Genomic DNA, 22,635 nt, shown 5'->3' with positions numbered 1-22,635 from the left:
TGAGGACGGGAGAGAGAGAGAAAAGTACATCAGCTCAGTGATACCAATCCTTTCATCTCTTAACTTGTTGGGATGTCAGCAGTTTCCTTTCACTGAAAATGTGCCTTCTGAATCTTTCAGCTGTCATCTTTGCCTTTCGACCGGACAAGCTGATTTGTATCAGCCAGTGAACCTTCTTCATCTTTCAAGTTATGTCGATAGCTCTATCAAGTTTGGTCAGGCAGAAGCCTCCATGTCATGGGATGAGGGCCAGGCAGGGGAAAGTTAGCCCCTAAGCCAGCATCTGCCAACCTTCTGGGGGCCGTGGGCACATTTGCTGAAGGGAGAAACTGTCTTGGGCATAGGGCACAGGCTTCAACAAAACACACACAATGGACTATTAGTCCTTGTCATGGTCAGTTCACTTCCTGTTGAGTATACATCACTACCTGGGAGAGTATACATGCAGAACTGCAAAAAATGCTAAAGATCTCTTTCAATAAAAAACCAGAGGCCTACCTCCTTAAAAAAACAGATTTGGATATTCCACAAAAGAGGAAGGGTATCTTTTTATATGCGACGGCGGCAGCAAGAGTTTTGATCGCAGCAAAATGGAAGAGTAATGAAATCCCCTCTATTCAAGATTGGATCCAAAAGCTGACAGAATATGCTGAATTAGATGGTTTATCAGAAAAAATAAAGAATAAATCAAAACAGGAATTTGTTTCGAAATGGGAGGTTTTTAAAGAATATCTGAAAAATAAATATAGTAGTTTAAATTCTGTTGCAGCATTCGAGGAACTTCAGTAATAGTTGTAAGGTAGATATAAGAAATTAGATTTAATGAGAATAAGTTTAATTATGGAAAAAATGTGTATTGGCAATAAGTAATATGAATTTGAAGTATGGAATAGACGGGAGGTTGGGTCTTTAGTGTTAAGACCAATAGATGTTTTATTGTTTGCTAAGAATATTATGTGTCTATGGTTATTTTTGTAATTTGTGTATAATTTGGTATTTGTGTTTTCTGTTTGTTTGTTTTTCTTGTTGTATAAATAAAAACTTTTAAAAAAGAAATATATATATAAACCCAGAAACATGCAGCAGCTTAGCAGAAACCCTTCAGAGCCACAAGTCCTCCCAGTTTTGTAGAGGTGATATGGTGAGTCTCATTATTACTTTGCAAAGGAAGGTCTTTTTATATATAATATTTTTATTAGTTTTCAATTACAGTCCAATAATAGCCTCATTATAAAGGAAGGTCTGGCACTCTTCACATCACAAGGTTCTTGTGAGGCTTAATATTATTACTCACCATCCAAAGTTTTTATAGGCAGCTGCTTCCTTCCAGGTGCCCAAGACTGTGTAGTTTCTTGACTGACAGACAGTCCCCCATTTTAGCAACCCCACATCTTCTCTTGGATTTCTTCATTGCCTCCGAGGTTGTCCTAAGGTTCACTTTCAACCTCCATCAGCAGCTGCTGCTGCTGTATTTGCTGCTACCACCCTTCACCTTATATGCAGCAGGGTTTCCCTAGCCACTCTGGGCGGCTCATAGCTGGGATTATATTCTTTGGGACCATTTTTGTACCAAAGGTTGTTGCTTAGAGGACCCCTTCACTGTTTGAAGGACTTTGCATCTCAAGGGTAGATCAATATCTACTTGGAATGTATACATGAACTTCAGCAAATTTCAGCGTCTGAGGGAGAGGTAAGAGAGAAACCCCCTTAACTGGTTTGTCTGCGAGTAGGGATGTTGAAGAATTCTGACAAATGTGGAATTGAGAACAGAAATTGCCAATGCTTGCTATTTCATCCCATGTCCTTAACAGAAACCAATATAGTTGATGGTGAGGGACTTGTAACAGATGGGTCTAATAAGACCAACCAAACCCCTTGATTTGGCCTGTGAGGTCACATAATGTGCCTAACATCAAACATGGAAAAGTTCAAGCAGTGGCTGCCAAAGGAGAACCAGGTGTGTTAAGTTCAAATTTGGCTGCTTTTTTCTGTTGACCTCACTTTGGCAGAGATTACATCCACCCGGGATGCGGGTGGCGCTGTGGGCTAAAGCCTCAGTGCCTAGGGCTTGCCGATCGAAAGGTCGGCGGTTCGAATCCCCGCGGCGGGGTGCGCTCCCTTTCTTCGGTCCCAGCACCTGCCAACCTAGCAGTTCGAAAGCACTCTCGGATGCAAGTAGATAAATAGGGACCGCTTACTAGCGGGAAGGTAAACGGTGTTCCGTGTGCGGCTCTGGCTCGCCAGAGCAGCGATGTCACGCTGGCCACGTGACCCGGAAGTGTCTTCGGACAGCGCTGGCCCATGGCCTCTTTGAGTGAGATGGGCGCACAACCCTAGAGTCTGTCAAGACTGGCCCGTACGGGCAGGGGTACCTTTACCTTTACCTTTACATCCACCCGGGAGTGATAGACAGGAAAAAGGAAATAGCACTGCATATCTAAATGTAATGACTTCAAGTGATGACTGCAAAGTTAAAATTGGAAGCACTCTGAAGCTTGAGTGCCTTCTCATTTCTTCCTTTACAACCATGGCTTGAAATTTCCTGTTGTGGATGTCAGGTGATTGACAGGTGAGGACATTCCACCCAGGGGTGTAGGAAAGGGGGGGTGGTCCGAACCAGGTACCATCATGGAGGGGGTTGACAAATTATCAAGGAACAATTACTGCCCTACTAGGGCGGTTCATAAAAAACTTTTTTTTAAAAAAAATGCCTGCTCCAAAGGTCTTATCATACTACACTAGGGATGATATAGCTATATCTGAAATTTCATGCATATCAGTTAATAACTTGACCCTCCTCCACGAAAATAGCTGTTTACTTGGCCGTTTTCGTATGTCGTGAAGGCTGAAATTTCAATTCAGTGAAGCAGGACCAAGATATTAACTGATATGAAATTTCAGATATAGCTATATAATCTCTAGTGTAGTAAGATAAGACCTTTGGAGCAGGCATTTTTTTAAAAAAAAAGAAAAGTTTTTTTATGAACCACCCTAGTGCCCTACCCTCCGCTGGGCTTCCCGGGTCCTGGAAAGTCGGCCTATGTGACGAAAATGAGACTCGGTCGAGTAGATTAGATAATAAAGAGCATGGTGAAATCACAATAAATAAAACCTCCCCTTCAGTAGTTTCAAGCACTACTACAGGTTCCACATAATATCTGTACTGCATTGTTTACTGTGGCAGCACCTGCACTTTGAAACTCCCCGCCTATTGAAACAAAGCACGTGACTTTGCTAAGACTCTTTTCAGGCACCTGCTAAAAGCATTGTTCTTTAGGCAAGCATACCTAGATGCTTAGGAATTTGAAGTAATTTTAGTCTTCATATTTTAGCTTTTGTATGTTTTTAAAGTAGGATTGTTAATTTTTCTTGATTTTACTGCTGTGGGGTTTTTTTGCAAACCACTTTGCAGGTTTTTTAAAAATAAATTTTATTAAATAAATAAACAATAAATATAAATAAAATAACACAAGCCAAAACACAATCCATCCTGTAGATTTAAGTATCTGTCCATAGTCTCCTACTTGTTATCAGAGGCCCAGAATCCACATTCCTTTGTAAGAAAATATGAAATAACGTAAAACCATTTTTGCAGGCAAAAAATAAAAATAAAAATCAATGAGGGGGGTAACAAGTAATTTTTTGCACCAGGTACCACCTAACCGTCCTACGCCTCTGATTCTACCCACTAATCAATATGGCTGGGCACTTTGGGATTCAGTCCTTGGGTTGAAAGTGGTTTCCTACCCCTAGGGCTGTAGATAAACACACACACCAGCCTCAGCCCCCTCACAATGATGGTGAAAAACTGGAGGACAGATTTCGGCATGACACTAACATGAAATACAGTGGTACCTCATGTTAAGTACTTAATTCGTTCCAGAGGTCCGTTCTTAACCTGAAACTGTTCTTAACCTGAAGCACCACTTTAGCTAATGGGGCCTCCTGCTGCCGCCGCGCCGCCAGAGCATGATTTCTGTTCTTATCCTGAAGCAAAGTTCTTAACCTAAAGCACTATTTCTGGGTTAGTGGAGTGTGTAACCTGAAGTGTATGTAGCCTGAAGCGTATGTAACCCGAGGTACTACTGTAGTACTGCAGATTTTCTAGTTTCCCTCTTTCCTCTCAGCTCCTGTCGCCTTTTGTGCTGCGTCTCTCAGATTCTAAGCCTTTCCTTTCTCTGCAAAGAAGTATAAACTTCCTAGAATGCCTTGGCAGAAAAGTGGCCGATAAATGGAGCAAGAAAACAAACCAAGTGCTGGGAATAGTTCCTAAGCAGGTGCATATTCCAAAAAGCACAAGCTACGGCTGTGCAGAATCGCTGTTTGAAAATGATGCCGACTTCAGCTGGAAATATTAAAACACTCTTTCATGGACGCCTGCAACCCTACATCAGGCTTTCAATCTTCCCCAGAGGGTCTGGGGGGGGGGTGGACCTCCAGTAACAAGCCTCGTAATTCCGCTCTGCTTATCTTCAGCCGTCTCGCCTTTATTTATTGAGGGACCTTCAGCACCTTTGTCTTTCTTCTTTTGCTTTTTTTGCTTAACCTTTCCTTCTTCATCCTCCCGCTGCCTCCCATAAGAAAAAAATTGCATCAGTATTTCATCTCTTCATCCACACTTAAGTGCCTTTGATCTGATGCTGTGCAAGGGTTATTTATTTGCCACTACCTCCGGGGGTTGGGTAGGAAGTCACCCAGGAATAGAACGATAGAGATTTCACCCTTTCATGAGTGTTTTGCTGCACACAACCATTTATTTTCCCCTGATTGTCTTTGCATTTCATTTTGAAACGGTCTCGACTGAACTTTACCATTTCTGCATATTTGACATTCTTCTTTTCCCGCAAAGATGAAACGGCTTCCCCCAAATCTGTATTGTTTTATTATTCATCTCCCTTTGTGCTGGAGTAGCAGAAACATGATTGCCTTTTGTCAGGCGGGCTTCAAGATCTCTTTAATTTTTATTTCCTTCAATGAGAGACCTCTGTTTGTAACGTTAATGTTTTCCCAATTACTTTTGATCATCGCTGAGAAGCAGCCTGGTTTCCCCTTTATTCTAGTGCAGAGTCTCCAGCGCTGGAAACTACATACATATTTTTGTGTTTATTTGTTAAATGTATATCCTGCCTGTCCTCTGCAGAAGGGGTGGAGAACCTCAGGTGTGAAGGTCAAATGTGGCCCTCCAGGTCTCTTCTCCACCCCATTCTCATGCCTTCTCCAAAGGCCATAACCTCACCTGCCTGCTTCACACCCTCCTTGAATGTTTCTGCATGACTGGAATGTGTCTGTCAACTCTGGTCAAGACTTTTGTTTGCCTAGATTAAGGGGCAGCTGTGAGTGTGCATTGCTGCTTTTGTTGTTGGCATCTGTCTGTCTTGAGAGACAATGGAGTTGTCACCTCTGGGGGTGAAGTCAAACTTCTGTGTTAGCAGCACTGAAGAGACTTCCCCTGTGCAGTGTGTATGGAGGTCCTGGGCTGCCCAGACAACAAGATTCCTATTTTGTGGTCCAAAGTAAAGTAGAGTAATATGTTTGGCACCAGCTTGGCTGCAGGAGTTGCCAGAAGGAAGTGTACAAGGCATCATCCAACCACCTTAGGGACTCCAGATTTTTTTTACTTGTTGCAGGAACCCCCCCCCCAATCATTCAGTTTGTACAAACACAACACACACACACACACACACCACATACACAACGTTTCTGTTATAAATTCATAGTAAATCAACCATACATCGGATTTACACCGGTCCACTTTTATTTTACTCCATGAAGGAAGGACTATCAAAGGGGGGTGGTTTGATACAGGATGGCCATAATCCCTTAACCATACCAGCACATACACAGGAGCCCTGCCCAGTTGGCATGACAACCTTGATGGTCCCAGACAGAAGACCATTCAGGTCACAAAGGACTTGCATATGGGAGTGGATTCAACATGGACTAGAACAACGGACAATGATCAGATCTTCCCTCTGGGGGCAGGAAACTGCCAACTCCCTTTTGTCCTCTGGAAATGACTCATGGGGAGGGGGAGAGGAGGAACCAGCCAGGTGACAAGATAGTCAGGTTACCTCCACAACTCCTCCCTCAACCCCTCCTTTTTTGTGATGTAGTTGTGATGTAGTCTTAGGGGTGTAGTTTGGGGGATTAGTAACTAATAAAAGTTGGGGTCTTCTTTTGTTCTGGACTTCCATTTTGCTTCATCTTGTTGCGGGTGGGAGTCCTGTCACGACAGTATCCAATAAAGGCCAAGCCTACAGGCTGCTGTTTTGCTCCAAGTTATCCTGGTTGGTGTCTTTGTTTTTGTCCAAGGGAGCCCTCGGATTTTCCCGTTAACATACTCCTTAGCCTTTTCTTCTCCTGAAGATACCCCTCAAGGTGGCAGACGTTTAGGATCACAGTAGATGACATTAATGGGGCCTCTCCTTGGTCTTCCTATCATTAAACCCCAAGAAGAAGGAGAAGTAAACTATCCGTTGGAACTTACTGAAGAAGATGCTCCTTCAGATACTTGGGCTTTGTATATTACTGCCAATACCTTGAACTGGAACATCACCTGCAGCCACTACAGTATTTTTACTATTACTATAAGTATTTTTTACCCACCCTTCACTCTATGGTCCCAGTACTCTCAGTATGTGCTGTTCTCTGACTGCTTTATGGTCCAGTTCAATGATCTGGCCTAGTTTCAGCATCATCGTCCCCTGAACTAAGGAGACCCATTTGACATCAACACAATATCAAGCCTTTGGTGTCATTGTCTCACTCATGTGAAACACTCTATCGCAGAGTTCAGCAGGCCCCGTTTGTCTCTCTCCTGGCTCAAATTCCCCTCCCTTAATTCCCAAATTCACAAAATCTCCTCCCCATTTTCACTGCTTGCAAATCCAGCAGCAAAATACAATGTGCAAAGACAGATTTTATTTATTTATTTTGCAACAGCCTTGGCTTTTTTTTTTTTAACAATAAAAATTGCTGTTTTCATTAAGTGTTATATTTGAACATTTTAATTATTACTTTGAATTCTCTATCTCAGGTACATTTTGCCAAGCAAAGAGAAATGAATTCTTTAATAGGAGCCCATGAACATCCTAAATAAATGCGTTATCGACCACCACACAGTACAAAGATCTATGATAACATTTAAGTCCTAAAGAATTATGGGATGAATAATATGTATATCCCTCCCTCGGCTTCAGTTATCAAGTGATTAGCTGAGAAAATTTTCTGTGAGAGATTTGCCACGTGAACAAGAGCCCCCAAATTACTTAAACTAATAGGTATATTATTGCGAGACTCTCTATATTATTTAAACATTTCTGGTTACTGCTAGCATGATTTATACATTCAATACGGAAAGTCTCGGATGCTTTGCCTGCTATATTATTAGTCTCTCTTGATAAAACCTCTTTGCTTTCCTTCCATCTCGAGGGAACCTAATTTAAATATGAATACACACACGCACATAGAGAAAAAAATAACAGTTGTTGAAACTGAAATTAATAATGCCCTTTTTTAAGAAAGAGAAAGATAAAACAAAATTGAACAGTTCTCCCCCCTCCTTTCTTTCTTTCTTTGAAATAGCCTGGACAAAAATATGAACAAAATGTTAGTAGTTCCTATTTTAGAAACAAGGAAAGGGTAAAATGTGCCTGTTTGGCATTGTGTTTGCCTTATGGGTAATAGATTTAGGATGCAATAAGATTTTGGGTGCAATGCAAGCAACTGCAGGTTAGCAAACTCAAGTCTCATTGGTTTCCGTAGGAGTGGAATGTAATTACTTCTCTCCCATGAAAATTAATCAGATCTGGGGTGTGCGTTAAAGGTCACAATCCTAAAGTTGGCAAAAAGCCCTCTGAGAAGCCATTGGGTCTGTGGGAAGATTTGAGATCCATTTGTGCCCTACCATACTCCTTATTATAGATGTTGGTCATTTACCAACATCTGGCTTAGGCCCCTCCTATTTACAGGACCGCCTCTCCTGGTATGCCCCGCAGAGGACCTTAAGGTGCATGAATAATCATAGTTTAGAGGTCCCAGGCCCTAAGGAAGTCAGATTATCCTCCACTAGGGCCAGGGCCTTCTCAGTGATGGCTCCGACCTGGTGGAATGCTATGTCCCATGAGACCAGGGCCCTGCAGGATTTAACTTCCTTCCGCAGGGCCTGTAAGACAGAGCTATTCTGCATGGCTTTCAATTTGAACTTAGCCTGATCTTTTATTCCCCTTTCTTCCCTCCCCCTCCCCTTTTTATGAAGATTACCCGCTCTGGGATCACACAGCTAATTCTCTCCTGGTCTCCTTGTTGGCCCAAATAGGACTAATTTAGCCAGCTAGCCCTGGTGATCATCTAATGTTTATTGGCTGGATTTTCCCCCTAAATTGATTTTTGAATTCTGAATTTATTGTTATATATGTTTTATACTGTATTTTATGCTGTTTTTTGTTGAATCAATTAAGTGTTTTAAATTTGTTGTTAGCCACCCTGAGCCCGGTTTTCTGAATCGGGAAGGGCAGGGTATAAATAAAAATTTATTATTTTTTATTATTATTACCAATTATTTAATCAATTGATTGGTTGATTGATATACCACTGATGTTTCTAAGCAGAGGTTGGATGACCATCTGTAATGGATGCTTTAGTTGAGTTTCCTGCATTGCAGGGGGTCAGACTAGATGGCCCTTGAGTCCCTTCCAACTCTATGATTCTATGAGATGCTGAAATGGCTTCTAAGCAGTTTAGAGCTAGCTGTAAATTTGATCCATGATTATAATATGCAATGGCGTTAAAGAACCCATAATGGAAATAAATAATAAAGCAAACAATTGAAAAGTGATTTGAATTGCCACATCCATAGTCAACATCTGTTGACATCTGCACAACATGCCCCTTCTTGGTGATGTTGCCTTCATTGGTGGCTTCCAGCTCAGGTATGATAGACTGATAACCTTCCCCATTCAAGCTGTTCCCCTCTCTAGTTCTGCCCATATATCCTTATATTCAAGAGGTACAGAATTTATTAGGTGGAGGCGTGATAAATGAAAATTAGCAATCAGTATTAATGAGCCTACTGTATATGCAAATTCAAAAAAATGACAGCATATCCTGTGGTATAATTATCTAACACCCTTTGCACCATCCTAGATAAGGAAATATCAGTAATGCATGTCTAGCTTATGTCTCTAGAGAGAAAAGTAAAATGTATTTATCCTCAGAGTGACTGAATAGGCATGTATTGAAAACTAACAAAGGGATTCTGTTGATAATTTTTTTTCATTCAATGGGTTTTTTGTTTGTTTGAAGAGAAATAAACAAAAAAAATTGAATTACGTTGGCTATCGTGGTACGATAGCTGTTATGGTTTCTCACAAATACAAAGGATTAAATGACTATCACCATTAAATATATAAAATGAACTGAAATGCATGTGCCAGAATTGTTTCACAACTTTTTTTCACTTACAAAATATTTTCATTGGGTTATAATTGAACAGTTAAATTGCTGTGATATAATTTATAGCAGTTAGCTGATGTTGTTAGACTTCCTGCTTGCTGTTGTTTTTAAAATTCACTATGGGTTCTGTTTAAGATAGATGTTAGATAGATAGATGATAGATAGATAGATAGATAGATAGATGATAGATAGATAGATAGTAGGTAGATAGATAATAGATGACAGAGAGATGAGAGAGAGAGGTCACCACAATCTTCACCTAGCAGTTCCAGGTGTTCCAAATACAGTGGTATCTCGGGTTACATACGCTTCAGGTTACAGCCTCCGCTAACCCAGAAATAGTGCTTCAGGTTAAGAACTTTGCTTCAGGGTGAGAACAGAAATTGTGCTCCGGCGGTGCAGCAGCAGCAGGAGGCCCCATTAGCTAAAGTGGTGCTTCAGGTTAAGAACAGTTTCAGGTTAAGTACAGACCTCCGGAATCAATTAAGTACTTAACCCGAGGTACCACTGTACTTACCTCGGGTTCATGTTTTCTTCAGAAATTAGGCACAGCAGAGACTGTGGTGTCTTTATGATATATGGTTTTATTTGCAAATATCTACAACCTGTAACTCCTCTGCTACAATTGTTGCTACTAACCATCTCTGACTTCTCATGTTTCCTCTCCTGCTGTGAGAGCTGCAGCTCAGATTTCTGGCAATGAGCCATCAGGTAGTTAAGGTGCATAGAATCATAGAGTTGGAAGGGATCCCAAAGGCCATCCAATCCAACCCCTGGCAATGCAGGAATCTCAACAAGCGGTCCCCCATCCAATTCAAAACCATACCCGACCCTGCTTAGCTTTGCAAATGTGCCGGCAGTTTTATTGCTGAACCACTTGGCAGGGCTTAACTCACTCTTCCGCTCTCTCCCAGAGTGGAAGAACTGAATTTAAGATAGGGAAAAGGAATTTAAGATTGGGAAAAGGAGAAACTGGGAGAAATTGAAGCTCACAGATTCACCCCTTCTTTTATTCAATATAAGGCAGCCTTGTGCACTTTGGCAAATCTGTAGGCATATATTTCCATTACTGTGCCACAACCCCCCCCCCCAAAAAAAACTTCTATCCAGCAGGATATAACCAGTTCAGCCAACTTAACTATCATGGGTCTCTCTGTGCAGGTTCTTCTGATGATTCCCCACCCCCACCCCCAAATAAAACTCGGTAGGACCTTTTGTGCATTGACAGTTTCCCTCATCTTTCAGTTACTCAGACTGTTGCCTTTGATATGTTGGAAGCCATTTCATGTGAGAGTTCTCTCCTTCCTAGGCTTGAATTTGATTCTCTGAAGGATTACTGTAGCTGTCTTTGAAGTGAGGTCATCATCACAACGGAATGCTCACCATTGATGGTGACAACCACCTAGTTGGCTTGTGTGCTAAGCTTTCACTTCCTCTTTCTTTCTTTCTTTCTTTCTTTCTTTCTTTCTTTCTTTCTTTCCAGACGCAGACGTTTTTACTTCCAGCCTTCAAAGAAAAGTAGGAAGAGAGGCAAAAATGTCTCTTGCACTGTCGTTTCCTTGCACCTGTAGTTAAACTTTTCCAGCTGACATGTCACCCTGCAAGATGTCTTTTCAGATTTGATTGAAAAGAGGAGTCAGACATCCTACTGTCGATTAAACCTGAGCCAGTCTTCAGGGGCTTAGGGAGCATATGAAAGAGGCAGGGAGCCTTCCTGTCTGAGCTGTGCTCCCAAATCATTCCCGCTAACTCTTTTGTGAGGCTGAGATCCTTTTTCCTGCTCTGAAGCCCTTGTACTGTTAAAATGTTGTTCCAGATAGGCTCCATTAGGGGCCGACAGGGGCACACATCAATCAGATGCTTGCAAACAAATCCTTCAGATGCCAGCCATATCCAAAGTTGCAGAGAATGAGGCCCTTATAGATCCTTTTCGTTAAATTGTGTGGCCTATTTTGCATTTATATCCCAGCTTTTTCTCCAAAGAGCTCCAAGGCATACACGGTTCTTCACCTCCTCATTTCATCCCCACAACAGCCCTGTGAGGTAGGTTAGGCTAAGAGACGTTGACGGGCCCAAGATCACCCAGTGAGCTTCATGGCTGAGTGGGGTTTTGAACCCTGGTCTCCCAGGTCCTAGTCCAACATGCTATATCACTATACCACACTTGAGGCAGTGTCTTTTGTCTGCCCCACACTTGCCTCTAAAGGTAAAGGTACCCCTGCCCATATGGGCCAGTCTTGACAGACTCTGGGGTTGTGCGCCCATCTCACTCAAAGAGGCCGCGGGCCAGCGCTGTCCGGAGACACTTCCGGGTCACGTGGCCAGCGTGACATCGCTGCTCTGGCGAGCCAGACCCGCACACGGAAACGCCGTTTACCTTCCCGCTAGTAAGCGGTCCCTATTTATCTACTTGCACCCGGGAGTGCAAGTTGGCAGGCGCTGGGACCGAACAACGGGAGCGCACCCCGCCGCGGGGGTTCGAACCGCCGACCTTTCGATCGGCAAGCCCTAGGCGCTGAGGCTTTTACCCACAGTGCCACCCGCGTCCCTACACTTGCCTCTAGGACTTTGCAAAATATTCTCCCAGAATTGGTTACAAGGTGATTATAAATTTTTTCCAGAAACCCGTTTTTTTGCTCCAGTGCAATGTTTCCCTGTTTCCTGTTTCTCCAGATCTAGCGAAACTTGTGTGTGTGTTTCCTTCTGATAGACACATTTTGCATTCTGTTTCACCTAACGTATGCATTTTGGCAAGCCATCTTCCAAGTCAATGCCTTGTTATTTTCAGTAAGATACACACCTTATTAATCCTCTCCCCAATATACACATTTTTGTATCCATCTTTGGCTGGAATGTTGTTGTTGTTTAGTCGTTTAGTCGTGTCCGACTCTTCATGACCCCATGGACCAGAGCACGCCAGGCACTCCTGTCTTCCACTGCCTCCCACAGTTTGGTCAAATTCATGCTGGTAGCTTCAAGAACACTATCCAACCATCTCTATCCAGTATTGGCTGGAATACTGCATCACAAAATTCAGAGTGCAGCAAATGTCAAAGAGTTGCATGCATGTGTTTCACACATTCTTTCAAGAAGTGTGTACAGTGGTACCACAGTTTTTGAACGTCTCCATTGATGAATGTTTCTGTTTTTGAACACCATAAACCTGGAAGTAAATGCTTCAGTTTTCGAACACACCTCAGAAGTCAAACATGAAACATGACTTCCATTTTGAGTTTTCCGCTTTGAGCAGGCATAGGCAAACTCTGACCCTCCAGATGTTTGGGACTACAATTCCAATCATCCCTGACCACTGGTCCTGTTAGCTAGGGATGATGGGAATTGTAGTCCCAAACATCTGGAGGGCCGGAGTTTGCCTATGCCTGGTTTTGAGGCTTCCGTTCTGAGCTTTCAGTTTTCGAAAGTATCAGAATTCAAACGGTCTTCCAAAACGGACTACGTTTGAAAACCGAGGTACCACTGTATTTGGCAAGACTGCACCAGTATGTAAAGTGAAATTAATTTACCCTCCATCACATGACCTTTCTTTGCAGCCTTTGAAATGGAAGAACAGAGAAGGTGACAGACAACTACAAGAAGCATCTCTCGCTTTGGCTGAGGAACTAACTTTCCTTGGATACGAGAAAATGACTGACAGTGGTTCAGTGCATAACAACTTTTGTAGGGCCAGCATCAAACCCAAATGTCCTTTCGATACGTTAGATGAGCTAGGGAATTTGCTATCTCCACTTGCTGTAGATTTTGAGATTATCCTAAAAGCGAGGCAAGTGGGTAACCAGGCCACTCAAGCAAATCTGAAAATTGGTGACATTTACAGCCTAGAGTTCATCAGACTGCTCTCCATGACCCACAAGAGCTAAATTTTGTTCATTAAACCAGAAGACTCTGCATGTAGTGCTACAAATTCTGAGATGACCGGCTGTAGGAATCCCTGTGCTTATATAATTGCAGACACTCTGCAAGGAACAATCTATTGCAATTTCACAGGAACAGAGGCTGGGGTTGTGACAGTTCGTTCTGATCCATTGCTGTCCACCCTTGCCTCCCCTGGTTCGTGACAAAGCTGGCAAACTTTTCCACTTGAAGGGAACCCTGCAGTTTAAAAAAAAAAAATGGGAAGAAATGTAAATCTACGTCTGTCCCATTTCATCTTCATCATTATGGATTAGGATAACCAGCCAGCCTCAGGTATTGCTGTGTTCAGACATCCCATGATAAATGTAAATTGTAATGCAACATTTAGATGGAAATTCCTGGGAACCAGAGATGCTTATGATGAACACAACTGGGCCAAAGATTTGTGTGTGTGTGTGTGCTGTTTCACTTTCAGTAACTACCTCTGTATTCAATGTGCTTTCAAAATTTTGTCTAGTTTTTGACAAGTCCTGACAAAGGCTCTTTTTTAAGATAGTGGGGTACTGAGCTAGCCTACAAAGCACACACCAGGGTTGTTCCTGAGCAAGGAATCCAGTCCCTGCGTCTGCTTGATCAGCCTCTCAGGAAGTCTATCCTGAGAGTCAGTAATCTGACAGATCCATCAAGCAGCTGTTATTTCATTTCCAACAGAACCTAGACGCAGCTGGTTAGCAGCACAATCCTATACTTGTCAACTTAGAAGCAAGTTCCATTGAATTCAGTGGAATTTATTCCTAAATTATGGAACAATCCAGACCACCAACCCCTTCATCCAGATTAGGGTGGTGGTGGATTGGGCAAAAGTGACTCATCACCCACCTTTCCCAGAAAACAAGCCAGCCATCACCACCAGCAACCACGCCATCCAAGTCACACACCCCTTTCCACTCACTGAACACACAGGTGGGCAGGATGCCTGCTACTGGAAGCCCACAAAAGCCCCTCAAACGGGACATTCTAGAGGTAGAGAAGAGCTGAGATGGTTCAGAATCTGTTGATTCCTGAGCCAGTCTCACTGCCATTGTTCAATGGCATCAGACCCCATCCAGGTCTGATTGCTGGTTTGATCGCTTCTGGAATTCTGACAGACATCTGGCTAGCTACACCTAACTAGATGGGACCTCGCTCTGACTCTGACGCTGCGGAGCTATTCTTACATTCTTCTTGTGTTTTGATCCAAGGAAGGATGAAAGACCACATTAGACATATTTGTCTTTACAGGGGGACAATTTTTAAAATTGTTATCAAGATTGCAGCATTCTGGCAGGAGAGGTTTATCCCTTCCTTGCCCAGTCAAAAACTGTGGAACCTGAAACTCCCCAATTTCATGAGGTTTGGTTTTTCAAAAGAATAAATAAATCTCAGGGGGTTGTGGTTGGGGAGAAGTAAAGCTTCTTGCCCCATGTACCACAATTCTGATGACAATTAGTCAGGGAAGGGGGATCTCTGGCTGTAAGCCATTAAAGAAAAGCATGAGAACTGTGCATTTCATGTTAATCGTGACATACAGTTTTGCCCCCCCCCCCCCATAGCTCCTGGGAGCAGTGCAGGAATCCATGCATGACCTCATGCTGATCGGCACATCTGTGGCAGGAGGAAGCCGCAAGCGTACAGTAAATTGAGGACAAGACTGCAAGAGCAACTTCTGGGATTCTAAGGTAATGTTTGCTTTCCTCCGCCGGCTGAATTTACGCCAATAAGATTTCCTCTTCTTGCGTCTGGAGAACCAAGAAGTGTCTTCAGTGCCGCAAAGCTTCACCTGGTGACATTACGGTTTAATAAATATATAGCTTTCCATTTCCTCTGCCATTGACATAATGTTCTTTGTAGATTTCCTTTGCCTAACTTTTAGTATGCCTGTCAGCACTGAACTGCCCTGTAGCTGCTCCCATAACAAGGGAATTTGTGCCTCCTAATTCCAGTCACATGGCCTCTTGGGCATCGATTCATCACTTAAATTTGTCATAAGTGCATTAAACTGAACATTGAAATTGTTCTTGTCAAATCATCTCCAAGACTTATAGAGCTAGGCTCCACCGCATCCCCGGCATGCAGCTTAGATATCTTTGCTCTGTCAAAATATAGCAGGCATTTTCATCCTTTTAAAAAGTCCTTAAGCCATTAAATTGCATTATCATTTCTACATTTTGATGTAAGAGCTTATTTGCATTGCATGTAGTTATGGATCTGTCAGGGTGTGTGTGTGTTTTCTTTTCACTTATTAAATTCCCTCCCTTTCACCATTGCCAAGGATTCAGGCAGTAACTCAGCCTTAGTCATTTGCTTGAGGCTAAAACTTAAAAATGTAAACTCTCAGATGGAGATACAAAATGAAGCAAAAGTTGGGAGAAAATGCTCGAGCAAATTGGGTTTTGTAGCCTTCAGACAGGATGCTTCCAAAATTTTCATCCTCAAAATTGCTCCATGAAGTTTGGGAGTTCTTAATGACCTATTCACAAGTTTTGACTCATGCATTGTCAGAATCTCACCCAACCCAGGCCTTGGAGAGACCTCCTCTGAAGAAGCATCAGACCTCACTCCAACTGAGGACCCGGAAGAACATCTCAGAAATACCCAAAGCAGCCTAAAGTGGTTTGGATCCTGCATGTCTCACCTGAGCCCCTGCAATGATCCATCTAACCACAGGCCTACCTTGATCTCCAGTTCTGCCCGATCATCATCTGCTCCTCAAGAGCAAAGGCAACAGTCAGCCCCAATGGAAAACCCACAATCACAGGAGTGTCCCCTTGGCTGCCAGAAGACTCTACTGCCGGAGGTCTCTTTGGGTTGAAGGGTCTACTCAGGAGGACTCTCTCCACAGAAGAGGAGAATGCTGTTCTACTTAGTTCAGGCTCATGGGCTTCAGGTCACAGATAGAAAAGGATGCTGGACTAGATGGGCCATTGGCCTGATTCTGAAGGGCTATCCTCACATTCTTAATGATTCAACAGATGACCAGGAAAAAGAGGAGTTAACAATGAGAATATAAGCCTCTCAGTCTCCTCTAGACCCCGGTTGGGTTGAAAGCTCACTTCCTCAACTCCAGACCTCTTGCTCTGTCTCCAGAACCCACTCCCACAGTAAATGCCACACATGTGCATGCATTTTCCCAAAGTGTGAGTTGGGCAGCACCACGTAGCCTTATCCCGGACACCACATACTTAGGCATGACTCTGGCAGCTGAGCAGCTATGTGAAGTCTCTGTCTCTCTGAACATTCATGCTCTAGGTCCAGGCACCAAGGGATGAGACTAGTTCACACATGCAGTCTTCTTCTTCTTCTTCTTCTTCTTCTTCTTCTTCTTCTTCTTCTTCCCCCTCTTTGGCAATCACTCATAGCCGAGTAAGATTGTCTTCCATAAACACGGTTTTAACAATGAGTCCGTAAGTGACTGTGGAGGCCAATTCTGGATCCACACGTCCTTCCACAGTGGGGACATTGGTTTCTAGGCGGGAGGTGATCACGGTGTGGATTTGCCAAGCGTGCCTTCCTCTTAGCATGTTTCTCCCTTGCGTCCTGAGTAAAGGCTGTTCTCCAGTTAGAGCGCTCACAGGCCAGTGTTTCCCAATTGTTGGTGTTTATAGTACATTTTTTTTAGATTTGCCTTGAGAGAGTCTTTAAACCTCTTTTGTTGACCCACCAGCATTACGCTTTCCATTTTAAAGTTTGGAATAGAGTAGTTGCTTTGGAAGACGATAATCAGGCATCCGCACAACATGTCCAGTCCAATGAAGTTGATGTTGAAGAATCATTGCTTCAACACTGGTAATCTTTGCTTCTTCCAGTACATTGGTATTAGTTTGCCTGTCTTCCCAAGTGATGTGTAAAATTTTCCGGAGACACCGTTGATGGAATCTTTCAAGGAGTTGGAGATGGTGTTTATAAGTGATCCACGTTTCACAAGCATACAGTAAGGTTGGTAGTACAATAGCTTTGTAAACAAGCATTTTGGTTTCCCTGCAAATGTCCGAGTCCTCAAACACTCTGCACTTGAATCGGGAGAAAGCTGCGCTCGCAGAGTTCAGGCAATGCTGGATTTCGGCATCAGTGTTGGCCCTTGTGGAGAGATAACTGCCCACGTAGGAGAAGTGATCAACATTTTCCAACTTTACACCATTGAGTTGGATTTGTGACGCAGCAGAGGGGTTATTTTGTACTTGTTGGTGCGGCACTTTGGTTTTTGGGGTGTTGAGCGATAGGCCTCAGGGACATGGCTAATCGATGCAGTCCCACTCAGCTGGTAGCAGGAGGCATGCATTAGAATTCTGAACAGGGCAATAATCTGATTTCCAAGGTGCAGCTGATACATCAAGAAGCCCTAGTTGTTCTGATTCACTGTATATGTATATGCATATGACCTGCAGGTATAGGGCAGTATATAAATTCAATAAATAAATAAATAAAATAGGTATATGTATATGTATAGCTAAACAAACTGAATATTTTAGAACTTAGGTCATATGAATGAATGAATCGATTTATTTCAGTCACCGACCAGAGTGCAGCATATGCAACAACAGAGAGCACGCAAGCACAAATATGTTAAAATTAAGCTCCGTGAGCTAATACACAATAAATAATTCAGATAAAAACAGCTAAAATATGTAAGTTAAAACCTTAATTGCGACTATAAAACATATTAAGAGATCGGCGGTAAGATTCGTTCAAGGCTGGTCTCCTTAATTTTATAGCAGCAGCACAGAATTGAGCCACTTTTAAGGTAATCTCTGGTCATAGGCAGTTTGCACATATTTCCTTTCCTTCTGGAGACAGGTGGCTTTGAGTTCTCACCATTTTAATTCAGAATGGATTTGAACACCCCCACCCCAAATGGGAGAAACTGGAATTTTTTTCAGAGCCCAAATCGGAGTGGGCTGAAAAATGCCCACCAACTACCTGTTTCCTCCCCCAGCTTTGCTCTGGTATGATTCCTGCTTCCTCGGCCTCTGTTCCACAGGCAGTGATAGCAGAAGCATTAAAGAAGTTTTGAAACAAAGGCTTCACCCCTTCTTCTCCCTTATGCACTGATTAGCAACTTGTAGGGCAGAAGATTCCAGTGAATGGTGTCTCAAATTTACACTGCAATTCTGCACCCATTTGCCTTGGGAGGAGGCTCAATTGATTTCAGTGGGGTTTCCTCCTACAAAGTCAACCTGTATAGGATTGCATTGTTAGGCTGCGAGGCAGGCAGGGTAACGACTATTCTCAGCTTACATTACTCTATAAAATGCCAAATGCACTGATAGTGTTAGAAGATGATGATGATTATGATGTGTGAGAGAGAACCGTAATGTCTGCAAGAGTGAAATGGCAGCATTGATTTTTAAAAGTTTGTTTCTAAGGGTTTTGTGGCAGAGAGCTCTTGCTGAAAAAGAGCGTGGATGAGATCGAGATTTCAGGCAGAAGAATCCAAACCCCGCTTACCTCGAAGCAAGCTTCATTCAATTCAGTAGGACATCTCTGCCTGCGATAAGACATCACACCACCCAAACACCCTTGATCTAACTTTAGCTGTTATTTCCTCGTCATTACCATCCCTTTCCCCCAAATTATGGTTGTGCAGAGAATGGCATTTTGGCAGATTACATTTTTCAAACACTTGCTTACAGCCGAGAGTAATATGTCAAGGAGCACATACTAAAATCCTCACCTCTGTGCAGTTATGAATGATAAAGAGCCCTAATAAAAGCACAAGAAAATTGTCCATTCTGCATAACAGGTCTCAAACGTGCTGAGGAATGGGTCTACTTTTATAATGGACCTGTCTCCAATCCAAGTGTCTACAGTTGTTGGATAACTGATTACAAGCCAACCTTGTTAGCCATGCTTAGAATTGTTGTTTAATCGTTTAGTCGTGTCCGACTCTTCGTGACCCCATGGACCAGAGCACGCCAGGCACTCCTGTCTTACACTGCCTCCCGCAGTTTGGTCAAACTCATGCTGGTCGGTTTGAGAACACTGTCCAACCATCTCGTCCTCTGTCGTCCCCTTCTCCTTGTGCCCTCAATCCCAACATCAGGGTCTTTTCCAGGGAGTCTTCTCTTCTCATGAGGTGGCCAAAGTATTGGAGCCTCAGCTTCAGGATCTGTCCTTCCAGTGACACTCAGCACTCAGGGCTGATTTCCTTCAGAATGGATAGGTTTGATCTTCTTGCAGTCCATGGGACTCTCAAGAGTCTCCTCCAGCACCGTAATTCAAAAGCATCAATTCTTCAGCGATCAGCCTTCTTGATGGTCCAGCTCTCACTTCCATACATCACTACTGGGAAAACCATAGCTTTAACAATACGGACCTTTGTTGGCAAGGTGATGTCTCTGCTTTTTAAGATGCTGTCTAGGTTTGTCATTGCTTTTCATGCTTAGAGTAGACCCATTGAAATCAATGGAGCTTAAGTTGGTCAGAATGATGTCCCACCGAGTCCAAAAGGCAGAGTCTGTCTCTATCCCTCTGTCTCCACTTTACCTGCTTCCTTTTAATCATTTCAAAGATTCGCAGTGACATTTAACCATTCTTGAAACGAGGACATCTCTAGAACCAAAAGTGTTACGACATCCATTAAATGGTCCCCATTTTCTTCTTAGGAGAATGAGAAAAGAAATGAGGAGGAGAATCTGTGGAAAAAATGCAGAAATAAGGTTAGAATTGACCTTGTTGCTACGAGGACTTCTGCCAGCTTTTGAGGATGGGGGAAAATAAAATAAAATTTATTAACCTTGCTCTCTTGCATCTGCACTGCCTGAAGAAGGCCTCTTGGCACACACATCACTTCTAATCTTATTTCCATTTCTTCTTGTACATATTGTATTAAGCACAGTTTGCATTTGCCTTGTTTTTAGCTTTTTAAAAGCATCACATGAGGGTTTGGAACCCCCACCCCATTGCTTTGCCCAGTCAACAGCAATTTAAATCTTCAGTGTCACGACAGATTAATTCATTTGGAGGGTAGGGCTTGTGGCTGCCAGGTTAAACATGAAAATGAGTTTTTGGGAAAGCTGACGCAACATCTGCATGTATTTGTGGGTGGAGTTGGGGGTTGTCAGCTGGCCAACAGCCACCACTTCCACTGAAGGGACATACCTGAATTTGGAAACATAGCTCCATGCATGAATTTATGAACACAAACCCCAACGTACAGGCAGAGAACCTTCCCTTGCAAGGGCATTCATTTTTCAAGAGCAGGGAAAACACTGGGCACACATGTTTATTCCGCTTATTTATTTATCAGGCTTATACCTTGCCCTTTCTTCACAAAGGTCAGTGCTTCTTATACAAGTTTCCCAGGTGGCCTCCTAGCCAGATAGTTAGCAGGTCTGGGCCTGGCTAGCTTGACTTACAGAAGCACACAGGCTGTTCTTGTAGAGAATTATCTGAGGGGCGGAAAGGAAAAACAAAGAGATATCTCCAGAATGTATTAGAGATAAGTACTATACAGAGCAGTTTATAGGTGGCTGCATTCTATCATCCCTAGGGATGGTGACAAAGTTTGTGGAAATTGGACAAGAAAGTGAACTTAGTGGAGTTCACTTGTCCACAAGCAGAATGATCCTCAGACTGCCCTGTGAGTTCTCCCAAAAAGGCTGGATACCAAATTTTAAAAACCTTTTCCACACCAAAATTCCAATTGCTGAGTTTTGGAGCATTCTGAGACAGCCTGACGAAACCTACCAGCACTAACTGAGTACAGAGAAGCAACATGCCCCATCCCTAAACATCACAACAGCTCTGTGAGGTGGGTTGTATTGAACGATAATGGGTTGTATCTAGCCCTGTGCAAGCAGCATCTCAAACAACAGGACTCCACTTCTGTGCACCTCCAAAAACTGCAGAAGGGAGAAGTCCCATTGAGCAAGTCTGTTTTATGGCCATCTGTCATGGATGCTTTAGCTGAGATTCCTGCATTGCAGGGGGTTGACTAAATGGCCTTTGGGGTCCCTTCCAACTCTAGGATTCTATGATCCTAAATCCATCCATTTTCGTTTCTCTCAGCTTCTCGTTTTTCTTCAAGTCTCCACATTTCCACATCAGGTTGCATTTTTTCCCTTTTAGTCCTGAAAATTCATCATGATTTTAGTGTGCTTAAGATACACATTTTCAGAAAGCATTTCCACCTGATACAATGCATTTCTTTGTGTTATTTTCATGAATGTGTGCATTTTTATGCACACTTTACCCTGGCACATGCATTTTTGTGCACATTACTTAGCTGGAAAGCTACATTGCAAAATTCGGGGAAGTCCAAATTTCAGAGGCTGTGTTTCAGATTGGGTACTGTTTCAGAAAGTGAGATTTTGGTGGGCTCACCTTTGAATGTGAACTGAATTGAATTTCTCTCCCCAACCGCCTGCGTAGGATATAGGGCATACATAGCAGATTTTATTCAACTCCTATACTTTCCTGTTGCATTCAGTGGGCGTGTATTAATTTAACATCTAGGTATTCCACATTTTATCTTCAAAATAACCCTGTGAATGATACTTAGTGGTCTGAGAGGCATTGAAGGATGAAGGTTATCTGAACCCAGTTTTGTGAACACAGCAAAATTTCATTCAGGTAGCCAATAGGTTAGGCAGCTGGACGGAACATCAGAGAACTAGTTGGAAAAAATGTGTGTACATCTTTGCTCTGCTGTGTTGTACCATTCTCCTTTTTATTGAGTATTAAATATATTGTAAGCTGCCTCAAGAACTTTGTTTGGTAGGTCTAAAAGAAATCCTAAATAAAGTTAGCTATGCCATGGTTTTGTTTACTGCATGTCTTTTAATATATTTGAATCTCTGTCCTGACAAACCACTTTGAGATTGCCTTGTTTATAATAATCAGCATATAAATATTATTGCATGGGAAAAAAAACATTAGGTGGGCTTCAAGAAACAAGCCTTGTCCATTGAAGGTCACATAAAGGTTTCTGCTAGCATAATGGGGGTTTTCCAACTTTCCTCATCGCATGCCCCCCATTTGCTGGGTGGGTGGGTTGGGGGAAAACTCTGAGAAATGCACAGCGAGATGAGAAGGCAGATCATTCCATCGCGCTAGCAGAAATGTTTGCACTGTCTGACCGATCTGCTTATTGCTACACTGAATTCCTAAGATCAAATAAAACTTCCAACCCAGAGGGGGAAACCCTCTACAAAGGCAGGTTGAACCATGTTTCTTTGGACTACCATCCTCAAACCATTCACAAGGCTGATTCAACTAATACAAAACCACTTAAAATGTATTTGACGTCAAACCCAGTGATCTCTGCCTGTT

General features: G+C 42.8%; 1 long non-coding RNA gene across 1 annotated transcript; it reads left to right on the top strand.

The window, feature by feature from the left end:
- The first annotated feature begins 1,062 nt into the window (after nucleotides 1-1,062).
- LOC310680766 lies at nucleotides 1,063-20,075 on the top strand. Its single transcript, XR_014512923.1, has 3 exons — nucleotides 1,063-1,141; nucleotides 14,919-15,044; nucleotides 19,968-20,075. It is a non-coding gene; the product is annotated as an uncharacterized lncRNA (long non-coding RNA).
- The last annotated feature ends 2,560 nt before the right edge of the window (nucleotides 20,076-22,635 follow it).

The sequence above is a fragment of the Podarcis tiliguerta genome (assembly GCF_965153285.1).
Source record: "Podarcis tiliguerta genome assembly, chromosome: 6".
Taxonomy (NCBI): Eukaryota; Metazoa; Chordata; class Lepidosauria; order Squamata; family Lacertidae; genus Podarcis; species Podarcis tiliguerta.
This window is presented reverse-complemented; position numbering and strand designations above follow the sequence as displayed.